Source organism: Harmonia axyridis, chromosome 5 (assembly GCF_914767665.1).
Source record: "Harmonia axyridis chromosome 5, icHarAxyr1.1, whole genome shotgun sequence".
Taxonomy (NCBI): Eukaryota; Metazoa; Arthropoda; class Insecta; order Coleoptera; family Coccinellidae; genus Harmonia; species Harmonia axyridis.
Genome location: NC_059505.1, coordinates 32,088,835 through 32,109,817, shown reverse-complemented (window position 1 = coordinate 32,109,817; position 20,983 = coordinate 32,088,835). Strand labels below are relative to the sequence as shown.

Sequence of the window (20,983 nt, the reverse complement as noted above, 5' to 3'; positions counted from 1 at the left end):
GTACCGCAGGTGTTCTCGATGTTAATTTTCTTCATCATCTCGTCACTGGAAAAGTTTGCTCATGGTATGTAAGTAGTCAGGGGGTATCAGGCTTGTTGATTCCTAATTCCCCCGGTACCTTCTCTGGACAGTTTCAGAGTAGCCTCATAGGCCACACTCTATCACAAGATGAAGAGGTGTGGAATCTGTAATGATCTCCAATGACCTAGTTAGACACGTTCTCATAATTCCAGTGATACAAACACAAGTTTACCTTTGTGTTGTATTAAGTGAGGGCTTTCCTCTTACTGTTCTGACTTACCCTGGCATTCTAGATTATTGCCCCATAGGTTATTATCGGCCTCACAATCATGATGTACATCCATCGTACTCATCGTTGTATTTTTGGGTTGCTTCCCCAAGTCTTACCAGCCATACTTCTGCACGCCATCAAGGCCTTTGTTGCTTTAGTAGCAATAACCTCAATGTGCTTCTTCCACAGAAGCTTGCTATCTAGTTTTATTCCCAGAAATTTGACTTCAGGACTCTATGATCTCTCCATTTAGAGAGAGGAATTTCATAGCTGGAAGTTACCTTTTCCGAGTGACTGTAGTCTTTGATGGGTTAATGCTTAGCCCCACTGACAAGCACCATCGTTCAATAATTCTGCAAATTATAACTTGGACAAGGGTTCTTCATGATCGACGTAAAACATGCCTTTATCAAGACCATACAGGTCAGTGACCTTCTGATTCCGAAGAGAATATATTGCCTCAAAAGCAAACCAAAATTTGCTGACACGACTGTAGAATGTTTTTATTAAAATACCAGACGTCAATGTCCTAGACATTCGACTGCCTTGAAAGGGTAAAAAGTAGAAGATATATCCCTTTTATGGCGAACAACTGGCTATACTCTCGAGTGACGTCGAAATATAGGCTGTTCAACGTTATCTGTTAACTTTCCTGCCGACACCATAAACTACCGAAACGAGAAAAATACGGTCTCTGAACGTTTCAAAGACACTCGGCGGCCCCCAGGAACATTTACGAACCAATTCATCCTCTCAAAACAACAACGTTTCGAAAGTATACATTCCCATGTGTGTTTTATGAGATAACATGTAAAACTGCCGTTAAAACGCACTTTGCAGCTCCAGTGGGAGACAGAGAAATCCCGGCGAAAATAGGGCAGTCTGGAGACATCGACGTTTGGTCCATCTTTAATAAGAGGGGTTGATTTATGATCCACCACATTGAAATTTATTCGTTTCGCAGACTGCTACCAGACTACGTAAGAATCTTCATAAATTCGAAGGTTGAATATGTAGGAGAGACAGCATTTCTCGAGGAATTCCGTAATGAAAAATGCCTTTCATTTCCGTAAGCGTAAAAATGTTGGTAAGAGTGATTTTTTGTCATTTTGCCGGGGAATATTCAGTCCGAGGGCTCCGCAATATGGAACAGGACAAATTGGGTTGGCTATAACGGTATCTCTGCCGTTTTTCTTCGGATAATCCTTGAAGCCGACGAATGGATTCTACGCTGAGAAATCTTTACAGCCCAGTTTTTTCTTGGATATATTTTAGGATGCGTTATGAGAGCAAAGACGGCAGAGTTTTTTTTGTCGAAGGAATGCTTAAGTTAAATCATCAACGAGAAGGTTTCTGATGTAGGTACTTTGCCTGAGATTTCATATGAAAGTGATAGGAACGAGATGCTAATATTTTTTAAGAATTCCCATATTTTACGGCAATTGAATGTAAAATTTTGAAAAATACAGGGTAGGCAAATACTCCTTCAAGAATTTAAATGAACAAAAACTAATTCACTTGAATGATTCGCTAATGCATTAATTAATAATTATAAAAATACTGGAATATGGAGCAATTTTTCTATTCTTTTTTCGATAAAATAATTCAAAAATATTTTCCATAATCAAGGTCGGGTATATATGAATATAATAATATATGTTGTCATAGTAATTTCATGGCAGATAATTGATAATATATGTATGAAAGAATGATTCTTTCCATAATTTTTCAAAATCAAATCATTTATGAATATTGGATTATCGATAAAAAAAAGGGAATATCCTCTGCGGGTAAATACCGAACTAAGAAAACAAGTAAGCTTGCAGCGCTCTCAATAAGAATCGCGAATTCGTAGTATACTTTAATTAAAAATGACTTTTGGGCAGTATAACCATTTGTTCGAAGCACTCATACCGAATCTAATTTTCCCACTATTATCAAATAACGTTGTTCTCATTTATAATAAATATACAGAGTGTTTCCAAATTAGACGTGAACCTTGAAGGACGTGTTAGTATGACTAATTTACTGTCGTTGATATTTGTGTTCTTGTGATTTTTAATAGATTTTTCACCTCACTTGGTTTTTCGTTGACGAAATTTGATTATAATTTTGTATTATTTTCATGGGCAGCGGGAAGTACGGATCTAACACCGTTAGAATAGGCGAGGCAGCGAGAAGATTGAGACTGAATTTCAGGCGGAAAGTAACAACTGAAGAAATAAGAAAGAAGGTACTTGGAATAGAATGATGGAGGTCATTTCAAACATAATTTATGAATACATTTTCAACAGAAATTTTGAGTTGATTCTAAAAAAAAATATTTAATTCGTTACTTCTCTGTCTTATTCAACATCTAAACAGCATAGTATTGATTTTTTCGTACATATCATATCATTTTCTGATGAAAATAATCCAAAATTCAAATCAAACTTGGTCAATGTAGAAAAAGTTGAAGTAAGGTGACAATTTTTTTGAAAAACTCAAGAACTGGAATATCTCGGAAACTGTTGATTTTCGGCTCTCCATAAATATGGCTCAATCGACAGCAAATGATTGATACTAACACCTCCTCAAAGGTTCACGTCTAATTTGGAAACACTCTGTATATATTCAAACTATTCGTGATGAGCAAGTGATAGTCTTGATGAGGAATCGTTAAAACTCCAGGGGATAATACCCCCCTGGATTCAACACTGGTTGAATTTTATGCCTGGTTTGAGAGTCAAAAGTAGGCCTGCAGGCATGCGCATTTCAAGCCCAGAAATAAACATGAAAATGGAACATATAGCTCTCGCATGAATTCTTTCCATGGCGTGTCATCTCCTCATTGAAAAGAAACATGCCATAAATAAAAACAAAGTGTAGTCAGTACATTTGAAAAATTAAAAACTTCAGATTAATTGAAACCTGAATACCTCGAAACACCAAACGTAACGAATAACGATCACTAATAGGAGTAATAGGTACATAATAGCCAGTTCGTGGCTAGAATAACAACTGCAACTCTCGAAGATCATAAACGGAGGCATTTTATCAGCAGAACCGTAAAACTTCTCATTTTATAACGCAAATAAAACAAACTTTCGTGGCTATCCTCGTATTTCTCGATTGCTACTGCTGTGGATGAAAACTAGATGAATTGATACTTCAAGCTGTAGGGAACGAGCTGAAATTATCCTTCGGTCAGAAAATATTCAGGAACTAGGGAAACACTCTGGCATTCTTCAGGCGCCGGTGTTTTTGTCAAGTGGAGATACCAGGGTTGCCATGTTGCCTCATTGAAATTACCACAGATGATGCCCCCAAAATCATGATATTTTTCGGAAAATTCCATTTTTACGTTAGTTTGTAACATTATCGAAAGCCAATAATTGGAATCAAAAGTTATTTTGATGTTCATAACAGAACAATTTATCTTTTTCTTGAAAATTATTATTTTATGACCATATTTGAGAGAATTTTGAAATTTTTTGAAAGTATCAAGCATGAATACACATAATATAAAGAACTAAATGTTTAATTACTCCTAATAAAAAAAATGTATCATATATAAAAAATTATTAGTGAACCCTGAAAGCAATGAGCTTTATTGGTTGATATCTAAAAATTTTTCTAGGGCACAACTACTTTCTGCACTAGTTTGATAGATTTTTACATTAAAATTTTTCAATTCTCCTTGAGTGGGTTTGAAAGCGGCTCACTCGATTTACACTAAATGAAGTCGAACTCTCGGTATTACTTTTGTCCTTGAAATGGACAATATATTTCTCAACTTATTTTTAATAATGTTGACTAAGGTGCTAAGATGCTCTTTCTACTGTTCCATTTGAAAAATGGAGAGAAGAGCTTAAGCAAGATTGGATAGTAGCTCAAACCATGGACAATCTATTTCTCAACTACTAAAGTAAATGCTGAGGATCTCTGAAGCCCTGGGTAGTGAGACCTCTATTTTACAGGCCCAGGCCGAGATACTGACTGTTTTCGTATGCGTTCAGGAGTGTCTTAAAATGAACCTCGAGGGGGCGAATGACTACATCACAGACCACGCTGAGATACCTGGAATCGTACTGCCAGGGGTCTCTGTTGACCATAAAGCAACTGGCCAGAGGCAATAAAGTGACTCTACTATGGGTACCAGGTGGTGTTGAAAAAAACGAAAAAGCCGATTAACTTGCAAAAAGGGGATCAAGGTTAACACCTGCTGGACCTGAGCCCTTCTCTGGGCTACGAAAAGACCAGTATAAGGCAGCGGTCGAGCAATGGGAGACGAATAATAGGATAACCTACTGAACAAACACTCCTGGACTTATTCAGGCCAAAAAATTCGTGATGATTTCACCTACCTATGCCAGAAAGCTCTTGAAGCTGTCACGAGCAGAGCTTCGGGTGATGGTGGGACAGCTGACGGGGCACTGTCATGGGAAAGTAAGCAGATGAGATTTGAGGGCCCTGTTTATCAGAAGCAGAAACGGCTGAGCACATGGTGTACAAGTGTCTAGAGCTGGCTGGCCTAAGAACCATTCAAATGGAGAAGCCGGTCCTGGATACCCATGAAGTTACGGCCAAGGCTTCTAAGAAGGTTGTCAGTTTTATCAACGTCATTGACAACCTCTTTGGGTTTTCATGAATGAGTATGGTAGAGAACAAAAGATCTACATGGTCGCAGTTCCCGGAAGGATTACCGAGCCACAGCGACCCCAGTTTAAATGATAATAATAGAGTAAATGCTCTTTCTACAGTTGCATTTGGAAAATAGAAAGATAGAAGAGCTAAAGGAAGATTCGATACTTGCTCAAACCGTGGTTCTTCTAGAGCGTCTTCATTTTGAGAAACGTAAAACCAAAATTTGAGTCTTTTTCCAATAAAATAAAAGATCCGGGGAATCCTAGTGCGTTATGTGTAAGGCAAAGAGTGAAAAGAGGGAAGATGTCCAGTTTGAGAGCTCGAGCAACGGAAATCGTTGTTTCATATTTTGTTCCAGAGTAGTTTATTTCCATTAATAAATAGTTATGAATTATAACGAACGATTTGGCATATGAATAATAATAAATTTGAATATTTCTCCCCCCAAAATTCCCTAGTGCAAAAATTGAAGCCAACAAAAAATACCTCAAAAAAAATTGTCACCCAAATTTTTTCCAGAGTGTCCAAAAAGTCCCAAAATTGAGGAATACTACCCCAACATGGCAACCGCGGAGATACCTTCCCCAACTTCCGTTGAACCCTTGAATAACTAGCGAATTGGGGTTTTTCCTTCGAGTGAGGAGTAAACGCAAATGTTTTTGGTGCTAATTAGTGCCATTGGATAGAACATTTGTACAGGGTGTAGACGATTAAAAACAGAAAGGGGTGAATGCAATTCACCGATTAGAACTGAACAATGGAGTGAAGCATAACAAACAAAGTGTAATCGGATTTTAGAGTGCAGATTGATCGACCGATTGATTTGTTGATTTTGATATGAACTCTATGGCGGATTTGAAATAAACTGAAATTGATGACAGAAATCATACAGAGTGTTTTGTCAGAATATGTCAAAAATTAGGAGGTGGTTCCTTGATAAAAACTAAGGTCTGTTGTTCCTAAAATTATGGTCCAATTAAATCGATATGACTTTTATAAATTGGATTCGGTCCTTACTTGGCGGAAATTCATTACAAATTAATTATTCATATAATATTTAGTTAGTACCAACCTTCAAACGATAAGTGTCGAAATTTGACAGCAGTCCGACCATTAGTTTGTGAGATATTGCGATGTGACTTTACCTACTTTTGTTTTTTTAAAAAAAAGGAAAAAAAGTGTGCTGATAACATATTGCTTTTTGAAGGGAAAAAATACAGTTGAAGCAAAATCTTGGCTGGATGAAGAGTTGCCGGGGTCTGCACCAGGAAAATCAACCATCATTGATTGGTATGCTAAGTTTAAAGGTGGTGAAATGAGCACCGCAGACGGCGAACGCAGTGGACGCCCAAAAGAGGCTGTCACCGACGAAAAAAACCAAAAAATTCACAAAATAATTTTGAATGACCGCAAATGAAGTTGATCGAGATAGCAGACATTGTGAAGATATCATCTGAACGCGTTTATCATATCATTCACGAATATTTGTACATGAGAAAGCTGTGTGCCGCGCGAGCTCACAATCGATCAGAAGCAACAACGTTTTAATGATTCTGAGCAGTGTTTGAAGCTGTTTAAGTGGAATAAACCTGCATTTTTACGTCGATATGTGACGATGGATGAAACATGTCTCCATCATTTCTTCCGGAGTCCAATCGACAATCAGCTGAGTGGACTGCACACGATGAACGAAATCCAAAGCGTTGAAAGATGCAACAGTCAGCTGGCAAGGTTATGGCATCAATTTTCTGGGATGCGCAAGGTATAATATTCATTAATTACCTCTAAAAGGGCCAGACCATTAACAGCGATTATTATATAGTGTTATTGGATCGTTTAAAGGATGAAATCGTTAAAAAACGGCCCCATTTGAAGTAAAAACAGATGCTGTTTCATCAAGACAATGTGCCGTGTCACAAATCAATGAAAACAATGGCAAAATTGCATGAATTGCGCTTCGAATTGCTTCTGCATCCACCGTTTCGCCAGATCTGGCCCCTAGCTACTTTTTCCTGTTCTCAGACCTTAAAAGAATGCTCGCTGGAAAGAAATTTAGCGCCCATGAAGAAGTAATCGCCGAAACTGAAGCCTATTTTGAAGCGAAAGACAAATCGTCCTACAAAAATGATAACAAAAAGTTGGAAGATTGCTATAATCGCTGTATCGCCCTCGAAGGCAACTATGTTGAAAAATAAAATCGAATTTTGTCAAAAATATGTGTTTTACTATGGTAGACCGGGGACTCTTCAATTGGCCTGTTATTACCCCCTAATCTTCATGTTCAGAAATATGTCTTTTTCATGTTTGAAAAGAAAAATGTAAATAATTGAAATTTTAAGTACCTAGTAGTTATTTGTGAGATCCAACCCTGGGCTGGGCCCAAGTATCCAAAAATCATGGAATGCAATATCCGATTAAACTATTCAATTGTAATAACTTCACCAGTGGTCGCTGCATGTGGGGAGTTAGTCGGTCAATTTCCTTTCAAAAATTTTCAGCATTCTACTTATTCTTTTGTTAGGGCAGATAAAAATTTCGCATTGTTGAATAAAGTTCGATTCCGCAGAAACTTTGGCATTAAATCTTCGTAAACTTCGGATATCGAATCAAAATACCTATTCAGCATTTTCTATTGAGTTTAAGATCGAAAATCGCGGAAACTTTAAACGGAAAATAAACAATCAGGACCCTGTACAGATATTTCGGGGAAACTTTCGGAATAATTATCCCATTGAAAGTTTGGCCTATTCTTGATATGAACTTGTCGCTGCTAGAGCTCTAGACAGATCTAGGTTACTATAGTAACTGGAGAAGTTTTCGGTTTTTCAATTCGTTAGGTGATTTTACGAAGATTGTGACTCCTTTTATAATGAAATAGTTGATTTCAGATTGACCTTTGGTAAAACTGTAAAAGTAACATGCCATAGAATTACGTGATTCTTTCAACGCAATGTGCTCAATTCCCTTTTTGGAACATTGCAGTTCCATCAAGTTCATTGATAGTCGATAACAAACCAAAATCAATTTCTTCTTCTTTCAGTGCCTCTTCTAGTGAAGGTTGGAGACAACCATGGCAATTTCGTAACTGTTTTGGGCGGTGTAAACCAACGTTCGAACATTCATCCATATCCAGTCTTTTATATTCTTCATCCAGGAGTGTTGTCTCCTTCCTGGTCCTTGTTTTCCCTCTATTTTGACATTTATGATCAACTTAAACAATAGATACTGATCATCACTCAACATTCGTCCGACGTAGGCTATTTGCTCCTTGTTAATAGATGTTAAAAGATTTCTATTTGCCACTAACATCATCTAGCACATTCGACAATTCATCTGTCCAAGATATCTTGAGCAGACTTCAAAAGATCCACATTTCAAATACTTCGATTCGTCTCAGAAGTGACAACTTGATCTTATCTTTCAGGCTTCTGTTCCGTATGAAAAAACAGAGAACATATGTTTAGTATTTAACCATTCGATTACGTAGCCTCATGTTCAATTATGCTTTTTTAAGAAGTCAGTCATTCATTTGAATGCTGATCTAGCATACTCTATTCTTGATCTTATTTCTATATCTGGGTCTAGACGGTCAGTCAACTAGCATCCCAAGTACTAGTTTTTGTTCACCATTTATTATCTTCAATAAGGATTCCTCATCGTCTGTAAATACGACCGTTTCCTCAGCATCTCTTATGTTGATCAGTATCACCTCAGCTTGATACCTTCTCCGAAGTCCTTCAGTGCTTCCTTGAAAATTACCTCAGAGTAAATATTCAACAGGAGTGGTGAAAGGAAACAACCCTGCCTGACTTCTTTCTGAATTTCAACTCTCTCCTATGTGTTTGATTCTACCTTGATGTTTGTTTTCTGGTTCCAATAGCTATTTCGGATGATATTGATAGTTTATATATTATTATTACTGGCTGTTGTATAAAACTTGCTCCTTGTGCAGTTGTCAAGGTGTTGATATATCTGCTTCACACAATGTATGGTAGACCACTGACGTACTTGTTCCGTCTTTGAAGTATGTTCGAAAGCATTCATCGTTAACAGACGGAACCAATTCTGTCTCAACGATTAAATGTTTTTTTTCAGTAAAGATTGTAACTTTAAGTTTGTATCTTAATTTGCTGCTGTTTCTGAATAAACTATATTATTATTCTATTTGCTCTCGAGCCAGTTACATGATGTCTAGCAGACCTCTGCCTCCTTTATGCCTTGGCAGTGTCGTCCTCTCAATGCTACTTTTCGGATGGTACTTGTGTCATTTTGCATTGCAGGTTTTCTATGTTCTATTTTATTTCCCGGATACCGAAACAGTATAATAGAATTGGATATACATAATGTATGTATTGATAATTATTATTATCGAACAGAGTTAGAGAGATGAGATACCTTAAACCTATAAACTCCTACTGAAAAATTATCGAGAATACCTACAACTGTCGAAAAAAGCCGAAAACTGAATAATACAATGATAAACCAAATCAATTATAAACCAAAATCAAAATGAAAAAATTACTCCTTCTGACATTTCAAGTGTTGTGAGAAGATATATTAGTTCTTGTTGTAGATACTTCGCCCGGCGCAGTCCGTAATAGTATTTGGATTAACTATAATTAATAACGTGATTACTCGTAAAGCATGTAATATCACGCAGAGAACTTCCGAAATCAAACACCGCTTATTAAAAAGTTACAGCTGAGAGTAAAGTTCACCTCGGGCTCTGCCTGCTGAACATAGAGAATTATAGCTATCGTTATCTCCGTTATCGGGGTCTTTACTGCTACAAGAACAATATATTTTCTTACATGCTGCATCAAGTTCCAACCGTGCTTCCTGTAATGTAGCAGAAACTAGAGAGGTCTAAAAGTTCTGGCTCAAGTCAATATATTATATCTAAGCCCGCAAGAGCGGGTGTACTATTCATCAAGCTCACGGCAATGAACTGCGTGTGTAAAAAATTAAACTAGTAAGTTTGCTGGAAGGCTCCCCAACAATGTGAATTATTTAAGAATTTTTTTGTTGAATGTCTATTGCATTAGGTGTGCTGTTTTTGAGTGCTCGTTCCTCGGAGAGATCATCATTTCGTTACGATGTTTCTATTAAGAGGGACTACCACACCGTGGATGCTCAGATCAGAATGAAATTAAAGATATATCTTCTTACAAATCACCAATTTTTATGGGGTTTTCATATAAATTCCTTAAATAATGATATCTGTCTATTGTTTGAAATAATTCTTGATTAATTGATCTGATTTGTTTTCCTCTACGATTTCGTGCCAAGATATACATGGAAGAAAGTAAATATTTTTAGTATGCGAATGAAACCAAAATGTTTTGGTAACTTTTCGTTCTCCGCAAGAAAATTGATGATATTTACTTTCTACAAAGCACTGATATTTTTAAAATACTCTTGAAATAAAACCTACCAACAATCATTACAAAAGAGGTAAAATTATAATTTCGTGAAAGTCGTCGTACAGTGCTGCCATATAGGTATTTGCTTCGAAAAAAAGAAAGAAGATGGAGTGAATGTACAACTTCGTACACCGTACAAAGTTTGGTCATCGCAGGAGCGCCAGAGGGGAAATGAATGGATACTAAAGTTTGACTGATACACGAAAAACTACGTGGTGGTAATCCCTCTTAAATTTATATCTCTGATGGTGAATCCTTTCCCAAATTCAATTATATTCGTCCGACTGTAAACAACTTTTGCTGAGCAAAGTTTTATGTATACATGAAGTAGTAGTAGAGGTGTGAAACACACGTCCACACCCTAAGTGGGTTTATTAAAAAAAATTAATAGGAATGATACACTTTATAATGATCTACTATAATTAAATGTTGAAATTTCGAATTTCTTTCGACATGGTATCATCAGTTTCTATTAGAACTACATTCTCATTTTATTTTTAAATACACAGGATGTACCAAAAAAGTTTTTCCTTCTCCAAACATGTTTTTTCTTATTGAACACCTTTTTTTCATTGCTTGGAATGAATGAACAAAAGTTTATTGAGAGTTTTATATGCTTGAAACTTTCCGTTTTTGAGATAATTCGATTTTTCAAAAATTGGTGGGTCTTTGGAAAAACTTGACCTAACTTCAAACTGATTGAATTTATTCAAATGAGATTTCGAAAGTGAATGAAAAATAAAAGCAGGTTATGACTTTTGATAATCATTGAGGACTCTACTAGGTCTTCAAAATGAGACGATTTATTGATTCAAACGTTAATATATTGATAAACCTGATAAAAAAATGAAATACAGGGTGGACCATTTTGAATAAGTTCTGCATCTCAAAAAAAAAAAAAAATTGAGAATGTAGAACTTATGGAGCCTATGTGTTCAAATTTTTTTAGCTAAACTCGATATTTTTGTAGAGTGTGATACATTGTTCAATTCATCATTTTTTTCTTCATCACCTCGTAAGGAGAACCGATATGTCATCCATAAGAAAAAAAATGACTATCGCGTCTCTGAAACAATGGAAAGCAGAAGAAATCTGAGGACACCATTAGAATCTCTATGTTGGATAATGTCTTCAAACCGAATTTCGTGAAGTTATCTCTCGAAACAAATGAGTTACACAAAAAAAAATTGTTTTTCAGTTTTTTCGAGATATCTTGGGAACCATTGGAGATATTTAGGATCTGTTCACACCAACACACTCATTCCTAAATGAAGCAACTTTTTTGTAATTTAAGCCACCTTGTATTTCTAACGGTTTTCGATATCCCTGTAGTGCCCCTCTGAATAGTTATAACCCTGTATATTTCATAGCTCTGCAAGAGTCTTCAATAACTGCCCATTGGCTTTGATTTATTAAACGAAAAGTTCGGCAATTTTCTCCGAACCAGCCTGTATTTGATCCCCGTACCGTATTACATCGAACACAGCCTACTTATCGGCCAAAATTGAATTTTTCCCCTTTATTTCGATTCGGGCCTATAACTATCCCAACTATAGTCAGAGCACGACCTGGTGCTACGGCTGTGGATGCTGAACACGTACACTTATCAGTATCGAACACGGTGGGTCTTAATAAACGACCCTAGTCCATTGATGAATATCGGGTTATGCCTAAAATACTCTCTCTTTTCCTTTATCACATTTCTGACCTTATGGGCCTTTCTCGCAGCAAATGGCATTCTGTTGGACCAATCGTGCGCAGATAATTCACTGGCTATCGCACAGAAATTTCTGCGAACTGTTCGATCTGACAGTAGAGTAGATTGGGATTGAGTTTGGTGGGTTGGATTTTCATACAGGGTTGGTTGTTGGTTGGAGAATTAAGATTGCAATTTTATAAAAGATTTTTAAGTATTTTTGCCATAATGTTAAGTTTTTATACATTTAACAAAGTGTTACTGTATTTTTTCAATTTTCTCTGTAATCAGATTGATTCGTCTGTATTCGACCAAAAGAACTTGATTAGCAAATATTTTAAACTTCTACTCCTATTTATAAAAGGCATGAGTAGACCAAATTGATCAACTTATTTCAATAGTTCTAACCCTGTTAATCGACTTCAACAAGATATAATTTATAGCAATAGGATTGGCCCTAATGGCAACCATACGATTTACTTAGTTTATAATGCTCCATCTTTCATTTGAACGGGCTATGAGGTACCATCGATCGTGGCCTACTCTATACACAGTTCAACCTGAATGAAGTTTTCTTTACTTGACGATACATCCGATTCAGATATTTCATTGAGAAAATTTAACCATACGATTTACTTTGTTTATATTGCTCCGTATTTTATTTGAACGGAATATAGGGTAACATGAACCATGTTTATTTCTCGCCATAAATGAATAAATAATATTATTATATAATTATCGACCGTGGTCTACTATGTACTTCCATACAGGGTTGGTTGTCCGTTGGAGAATTTAGAATTGCAATTTAATAAATGATTTTTTAGTATTTTTGCCATAATCGCTTGGTTTTTATACATTTAACAAAGTGTTACTGTATTTTTTCAATATTCTCTGTAATCAGATTGATTCGTCTGTCTTCGACTAAAAGAACTTGGTAAGCAAATATTTTAAACTTCTACTCCATTTATAAAAAAAGAAACATGAGTAGACCAAATTGATCAACTTATTTCAATAGTTCTAACCCTGTAAATCGAACTTCAACATGATAGAATTTATAGCAATAGCATTGGCTTTATGCGCAAACCATACGATTTACTTAGTTTATATTGCTCCGTCTTTTATTTGAACGCACTATAAGATACCATCTTCCGTGGCCTACACTGTATATAGTTCAACCTGAATGAAGTTTTTTTTTACTTGACGATATATCCGATTCAGATATTTCATTGAGGAAATTTAACCATACGATTTACTTTGTTTATATTGCTCCGTCATTTATTTGAACGGACTATAGGGTACCATCGATCGTGGCCTACTATGTACATAGTTCAAGCTGAATGAAGTTTTTTTAATTGACGATACAACCGTTTTCCGATTCAGATATTTCATTGAGGGAATTCAACTTTTTTCCAAAAAAAAAGTCTGTCAGGAAAAGCCCTCAAAACCCTTGCAACAGATGGAGGTGTTCATTCATCTACTGAATATTCGATTCGAAACGAGAAGAGGCGTTTAGGTGTGAAACTATGAAAGGAAAAAAACCCGGCAATGCAGAAAACTCCACGGTGTCAGAACAAAAAGGGACGTTCAAACTTCCACCTGAATATTTATCACCGAAACGAACCAATTCACGGAACAGTAAGAGAAAAATTAATTTCCGTTTCAATCACGGCCTATGAATATTCATTAAATAATCGCAATTCCTAAGCTCTCGAGCTCGGCCCGCTTTTAAATTGTGTAAAATATATATATTCCATTTAACTTACAGTTATTTGAGAGGATCCCGCTTTTTGGGGATGAACTTTTATGTTTGTAGGCGGAATGACATGTAAATTGCGTTTGTGACGAAGGTGATCTCTTGAAATATTAATGAGAAGGGATTTGACTGGATGGTTTCAGCTCGGAATGCGGTTTTGACAAACTTTGTAGCTGAGTTTTATCGCAGAAATGGGCATATGGAATGAGTTACGGACTTATCTATTGTTTGGAGGGTACATTTATGTGTCAAAAATACTTTGAATTGGTTAATGAAATACAAAATATACATTGGCGTACAAATTTGCTTACGCCGTTTTTTTTCTGTAATTCGAGGCTTTATTGTAAAAAACTGGTTAGGTTAGGTTAGGTAATTCGAGGCTTTATTGTAAAAAACTGGTTATACACTTAAGAATTAAAGTGTACGAATCCCGCGTTGAAAAAACTGGTCACCTTCTGATCCAATTTTTTACTTCTTCATACTTTCACGTTTTGGACCTGTGAATTGGCCTCTAAGATCTTGTAATTTAACACCGCTAGACTACTTTCTGTGGGGCTATGTAAAGTCATTGGTCTATGCGGATAAGCCACAAACCCTTGACCATTTGAAAGACAACATTCGCCGTGTTATTGTCGATATACGGCCACAAATGGTGGAAAAAGTAATCGAAAATTGGACGTCCAGATTGGACTACATCCGAGCCAGCCGTGGCGGTCATATGCCAGAAATCATGTTTAAAATGCAATGCCACAAGATTATCTTGCAATATATAAAATTCATGTCAATCGAATAATCCATCGTTGTTTTATTGTTTCTATAGTTCTATAGCTCTAAAAAAAAACACCCTTTATTAAGGTCGTTTTTCTTTCAATGCTTAGCTCAAACGCATTGATTGCGTTCGATAACGATTGCCTGTGATTGTTTCAGTCGGTTTTAAGAACTCATAAAACACTACGCAGAGCTGGTTCAACCAAATACTGAGCATGACCTTGGAACCGTGAATAATCGGTTTGGCCGTCGACGTGGTAGCATAACCGGGATATGCTCATAATTTTCTGCGCTTGGAATCAACCTAATTTGAATTTGAACCCATTGTTCGTCTTCAGTCCAATCACAGAAATCTCTTTCCTCTTCGGCCTGCAAGCAGTTGCTCACAAGCAAACAAACGCTCTCCAACATTTCTCGACTTCAAAGCGTATAGCACCCAATTTCCTTGTTTCTGAATCATTCCCATGAAATTCAGGGTTATTTAAATGGCATATTGCGTCATTCCCAATGATCCTGCCAATTCTTGTTGCGTTTGACACGAGTCTTGATCATGTAATGCCTCCAATTCTGCATCTTCGAAAACCTTCTCTCTTTCACCGCCATGCTGGTTAAAATCACCGTTAGTACATCATAGGTATTTGAGAGCATTCGATGTGTCTCAGCCGAATATTTCTTCATATTGAAGCTGAAAATGAAAACCTCCCTCAAATGACGAGAATTTGGCTCGTAAGCTGACATCTTTAATCGAGAATAATTTTATGATGCAGACACAAATCGTTGTTCTGACTTATAAGGCAAAAAAATGGTTGCACTTCCTCCTGAAAGTATTACACAGAGGTCCTGTCTTCATAAGTAATAGTGTAGTTCACATGGCTTTCCACTGAAAATAAAGCTTCTAGGTCATTAGAGAAGCCTCGGTTTTAGCTTTTAATGACTCTAAGGACTAAGGAGTTAACAATATCAGTGAGTTATGTTCTGTGTCAGTTGTTTATGCTGATTTATCCACCATGAAATTGTTCAAAGAGCTCAAGATATGTGTAAAGCTCTTTTGAAAATATATCAAACTTTGAAAATGCACCCAGAAATTCAAGCTTTGAGTGTGTTGACATGTTAACGTGAGTTCCACGAACTTATTGCCGATACATTCAATATTTCACCAGTAAATACCCTTTGAAGGAATCTGAATCTTGTTTTTAATATAAACCCTTCGGGAAATCCTAATTACGAACTGAATAACCTTTTAAAACATCCTCCGGACCCAATCACTATGCTAAAACCGACTCAGTACGTCCAAATAGTCTGTTCCAGCTTCAATCAAGCCGTAACCTTTGTTGCTAGCCCAAGGTAGTGCAATGTATAATCTTATTTCGGGAACTGCGGTAAGGGAAGTTGGGATTTGGCCGGCCGGCTGAATGGAATACATAAACCTATCAATCAGAGGGTAAAACCCCGGACTTAGTGAATAACTCTTTGCCTAAGTCCCGGTCGAACCAGAATGCAATTGGGGTTTATCTGTGTTCGAGAATCTGATGGGGTTCTATCTGACTACCGCCGACGCAAACGCTATAATTTTCGGCCGAATTCGAGATCTACGAGTCAACAGGGGAAAGTGATCGAACGTGGCGCATTCGCCATTTTGCAACACAGCCCTGAGAGCCTTCTGTGGCTCTACTTGAACACAGTCTAGTTGAATTTATAATAATAATAAATAAATTTCATCAATAAAGAATGATATTGATAAAGTATAATGTAAAACTTATAATGTACAATTCACTTCTTTCATTCTCAAATTTTTTACATACGAGTTCAATTTTGTTTCCTCGTTTTTTCCGGAATTAGAGGCTTCATTGTGAATAACTAGTCATACATTTATGATTAAAAGTATTGTCCATCACTGGCCACTACTATCTCCACCCTTTCGTGCAGCGTACGAATCCCGCGTTGATAAAACTGGTCATCTTTTGAAGTGACCCACGAATCGATCCAATTTTTTACTTCTTCATAAGACCGGAAGTGCTGATCAGCCAGGCCGTGTGCCAAAACACGACACAAGTCATACTCTGAGGAGGCAACGTCTGGAGAATACGTCAGGAGAGGTAGGACTCCCCATTTCAACCTTCCATTTATGTCTTAACCACTTTCGAAACACGGGGGATAGCAATGACAAGCTGTAAAATCACTTTATCATGTCTCTCTCGTTGTATTGAGGCCGTTCAGATGCATTAATTGCGTTCGGTAATGATCGCCTGTGATTGTTCCAGTCGGTTTTAACAACTCATAATACACTACGCCGAGCTGATCTCAGCAAATACTTAGTATGACCATTGAACCGTGAATATTTGATTTGGCCGTCACGTGGAAGCATGGCCGGGATATTCGCATGAGTTTTTTTCTTCTGGCGTTTTGAAATGGATTTTTGCATCACCTCCAATGATCCTGCCAACTCGTGTTGCGTTTGACACGAGTTTTTATCAAGCCTCCAAATCTGCATCTTCGAAAACCTTCTCTTTTCCACCACCATGCTGGTCTTAGACGTCAAAATCACCATTCTTGAAGCGTTGAAACCACTCTCGGCACGTTCCTTCAGTATAATAGCGGCCTCAACATAGGTATTTGAGAGCATTCGCTGAGCCTCAGCCACAGTTTTTGTCATATTGAAACAGAAAATTAAAAACCTGCCGCAAATGACGAAAATTCAGCTCATAAGTTGACCTGTTCGATCGAGAATAACTTTAGGATGCAGGCACAAATCGACTTATATTTCGATGGCGCTATGTTTACAAATACCTAAGCTGATTGTATGACATCTACGATGTATTTATTTCGACTACCACTTACCGCAACAGCCATCTAGATAAATCAGCTGGTAGATCTACATACTTTATAGATCTAGCTAGCTTGTAGGTCTATATTGTAGCTATATCTACGATGCTAATAGATCTATATAGTTGAAATAAGCTGATAGATTTCTCATTCTATGGATATTCATTAATTTGATAGGAATTATTGAAATCTATAAACAAAATTATAAGACCCCAAGTTTTCACACGCTTGAAGGAATTAGTAGTTTATGAAATTCATAGTTTTTTTTAAAATAAATGCTGTGACTTTCAGGATATCAGATGATATCCCTCCAAACTAGAAACTCCAGAATATCTCGATAATTTGTTGCTGGGTGAAACCAATATAGCTGAAGCCTTGTATAACGAGTTGTATCGATGTGTTTCATATACCAAAAACATTTCAGTGATAAATCGAAATATTACAATCATTTTTTATCCAAATAGTACGATCATTACAACATTTCGCATGCACATTCTTTCAATTATTTTCTAGCCGATTGCTGAATTCCAGTTCAAACAGATGGGTATTTTTTCTATTATTGCGGAAACAAAATTCTATATGCGAATAGCTCCAGATGCATCGAACGAATTTTACACAATAACGAGCTTAACGAGAGCTTGAACAGACTCTGCAAATTCGAAATATTTAACAAATTTTAGTAATTTCATTATTTTTCACTGGACGGACGATCGGGTTGACGGACATAATCCATTGCAACCTCGAATTCTTCACACAACACATAGGTGTTTGAGATCTCTCTCGTGTTAAGGTCGATTCATATTATCCTACACGTATCGTTTCAGACACCAAGCGAATCAATTGTCGGATTGCGTTCATATACTTATTCAAAGAGCGTTTCAGTTTGATTCAGGCAGTGAATAAATTGAGGTACAAAAATATTGAAACTTTCACGTAAAAAACTATGTGCTATTGCATTATTACTGGATGAAGATGAAACAAGAGGAAAGTCAGTAAGAAGATTCAGTGTACACCCAATATTCAAAAACTGAACCATCTTGTTTCAATTTGTCGGCAATTACCCTCCAAAAACTATTACCAACAAAAATTACGTATTCCAGAACTAAGCGCAACTGTCTGTAAATCCACATTATCCGTTCAGACACGTTCATACAGACTCCGACCATACGACAACAGACAAAATATTCTCTCGAAGAATACTGAAGGGAACGGATGGCGAATGACACGATCGGTGACGGACAATGTGAATTACTTCATATGAAACTCATCAAATGATATTTGTCGTAAACGATCCGCTTGGTGTCTGAAGCGATACGTGTCGGATAATATGAATCGACCTTTAAAATTCTAAAATGAGAGTCGTTTTTGGGTAGAACGAAAGACCACTGTTGGCCTGGAAAAAGCCCATAAAACTTATAGAAAGCTGATCTATGTAGCTGGTAGCTCCTCATAGTCAACATCTACAATCTGTATTGTTTTCAATAGCCGAGTGCTAAATAAAGTTTATTATTACTATTATTATTATCTACTTAGCTGATCTATTTTGGAGATAGATCTACGAAGTTGGTTTATACTCTTTCATTTGGAGTTTTAACAATAAATGTATAGAGTTTTCGAATAGGAATGAAACAATTAAAAATGGTTATAATGGCAGCAGTGGACAAGTGAAGAAGTAGAAGAATATAATGGCACAACTGTATAATTTTTGGAATTTCTTATGACATTTATGTATGTTATGCCATTTCATCATCGAATTTTCGAATTATTTCATCAAAATCAGTGATCATTTGTGAATATTTAGAGAAATTTGAGAAGAATTTATTATTCAGACATTATTCAGTTGGTCAACTCACTTCTCGTCGTTGACAAATTTGAGAGTGAATTTTCTTTATACGATAAGATTTGTGTACAATACGATGAAAAGTGAGTCGATTGATTGAATATGGTTTCTCCATGAATTCTTCACACATTCACACATGAGCACTGATCTTGATGAAATAATTAAATATTTTCTAAACACAAATGACACAGGAGATGTCAAAAAATAATACCATCATAACCTTTTTAAATTGTATCATTTATATATCATATCTATCGATGATTTTACGGAGAATACATCACCAAAAGGTTGATACTAAAAAAAATTGTTGAATATATCCTAAATTGTCAGAGAATAATCCAAAGGAGTTTCAATCAATTATATTATCGCACCATGTTCGTTTGGTTCACATCACCAACACAACTTGTTAAGTGAAATCAATTAATTTGCCCTATTGTAGAATAGTCTAACTGAAACATAGATTAGTTACAACTTACCCTCAATTCAAATCAACTCTGACTCGCTAGACTGTTGAGGCCTCACAAGGGTAGGTCGTAATCAATCAATTCAAAATTCATTAGGATCAGATCTGCAACAAAAATAGAGGATGTTAATATGTATCCTCAACTATTACTCATTTATGTTTGATGGTTTTTGATTCTTTTCATATTCGATACTGAAATAATTATATGAAACTGGTTTATTTTCTGAACGAATACTTGTAATGAAGGTTGATTCGTGGTAAAATGTATTATTTCATTGTCAACCTGGATCATTAGAGTTTCAAGGGCAAAAATCGTAGAGCTTATGAGCTGTCGATACAAATGACTTCAAGCACGCAATCTGTAAATAGAATGAATTATAGTCAATGAAAAACAGTAAGATCAATAATCCAAGGCTACTTGAAATTATAAAAAATGGTGGAATGAATGCACTAAAATAAGGCCGAAGTTTAAGATACTTTTTTGTCAAAACTAAGTTTTTGCTTTGAATTACAGGTAATTTTTCCTGAACGATAATGTGTAAATTGTATACGCATAAAAACCTCTATTTCACAAATACCAGATTAAGCAATCATAGCCTGTTTTTTTCATCAAATTTGTAACACTGTGTAGAGTGCAACAGTTACATTATCAAGTTGGAATTGAAATTACACTTAAGCTTTATCGTTTCAACATTTTCATTTTTGATTCACTTTATTATCCTTCTTATTACTTGAGAACCACCATTTTATAGAATGACATGATTTTATTTGATTTAATTAACATAAACAGCACGGAAGTAGCCGGGTCTATACAGATATCTAGACTAAGTAGCAGGTTATGGAAAAATAAAGAGTACCAGTAATTGCCAAATGCAAATACTTAGTGTCAGTGTAGTATTTTTTGCAAATAATTTTATTAACGAATATGCAACAGGAAACATTAAATCTTATATGCGATGAATGTGCTTAAAACAGTAATATTGTTTGAGGAAGGTTCAAGTTACCGATTTTGGTCACTGATGCTCTCTTCGACTCAGGACTGTAGTGGTGAATCTATATTTCATTGAGTGTCATACAGAAATGTAGCGAAACTTCATGTTCCAAAATTATGACACGCATCTTTTGTATAAGTTGGTCGCAAGGTAAAGACGGAAGGGATTTCTGCATCGCATTGTGACTGGAGACGAAAAATGGGTTCATCGCGATTATGCCGAGCGCAGAAAATCATGGGGATATCCCGGCCATGCTTTCACGTCGACGGCCAAACCAAATATACATTTTTTGAAGGTCATGGTATTT

At 36.3% G+C, this 20,983-nt stretch overlaps 1 protein-coding gene across 1 annotated transcript in view; it reads right to left on the bottom strand.

Moving 5' to 3' along the window:
* Window positions 1-20,983, bottom strand: part of LOC123679863 (octopamine receptor beta-2R-like) — a 109,314-nt gene that overhangs the window by 37,473 nt on the left and 50,858 nt on the right. The window contains exon 2 of the mRNA XM_045617398.1: window positions 19,698-19,789. The gene's annotated coding sequence lies outside the window, so the exon portion shown is untranslated. The remainder of the gene's footprint in view (window positions 1-19,697; window positions 19,790-20,983) is intronic.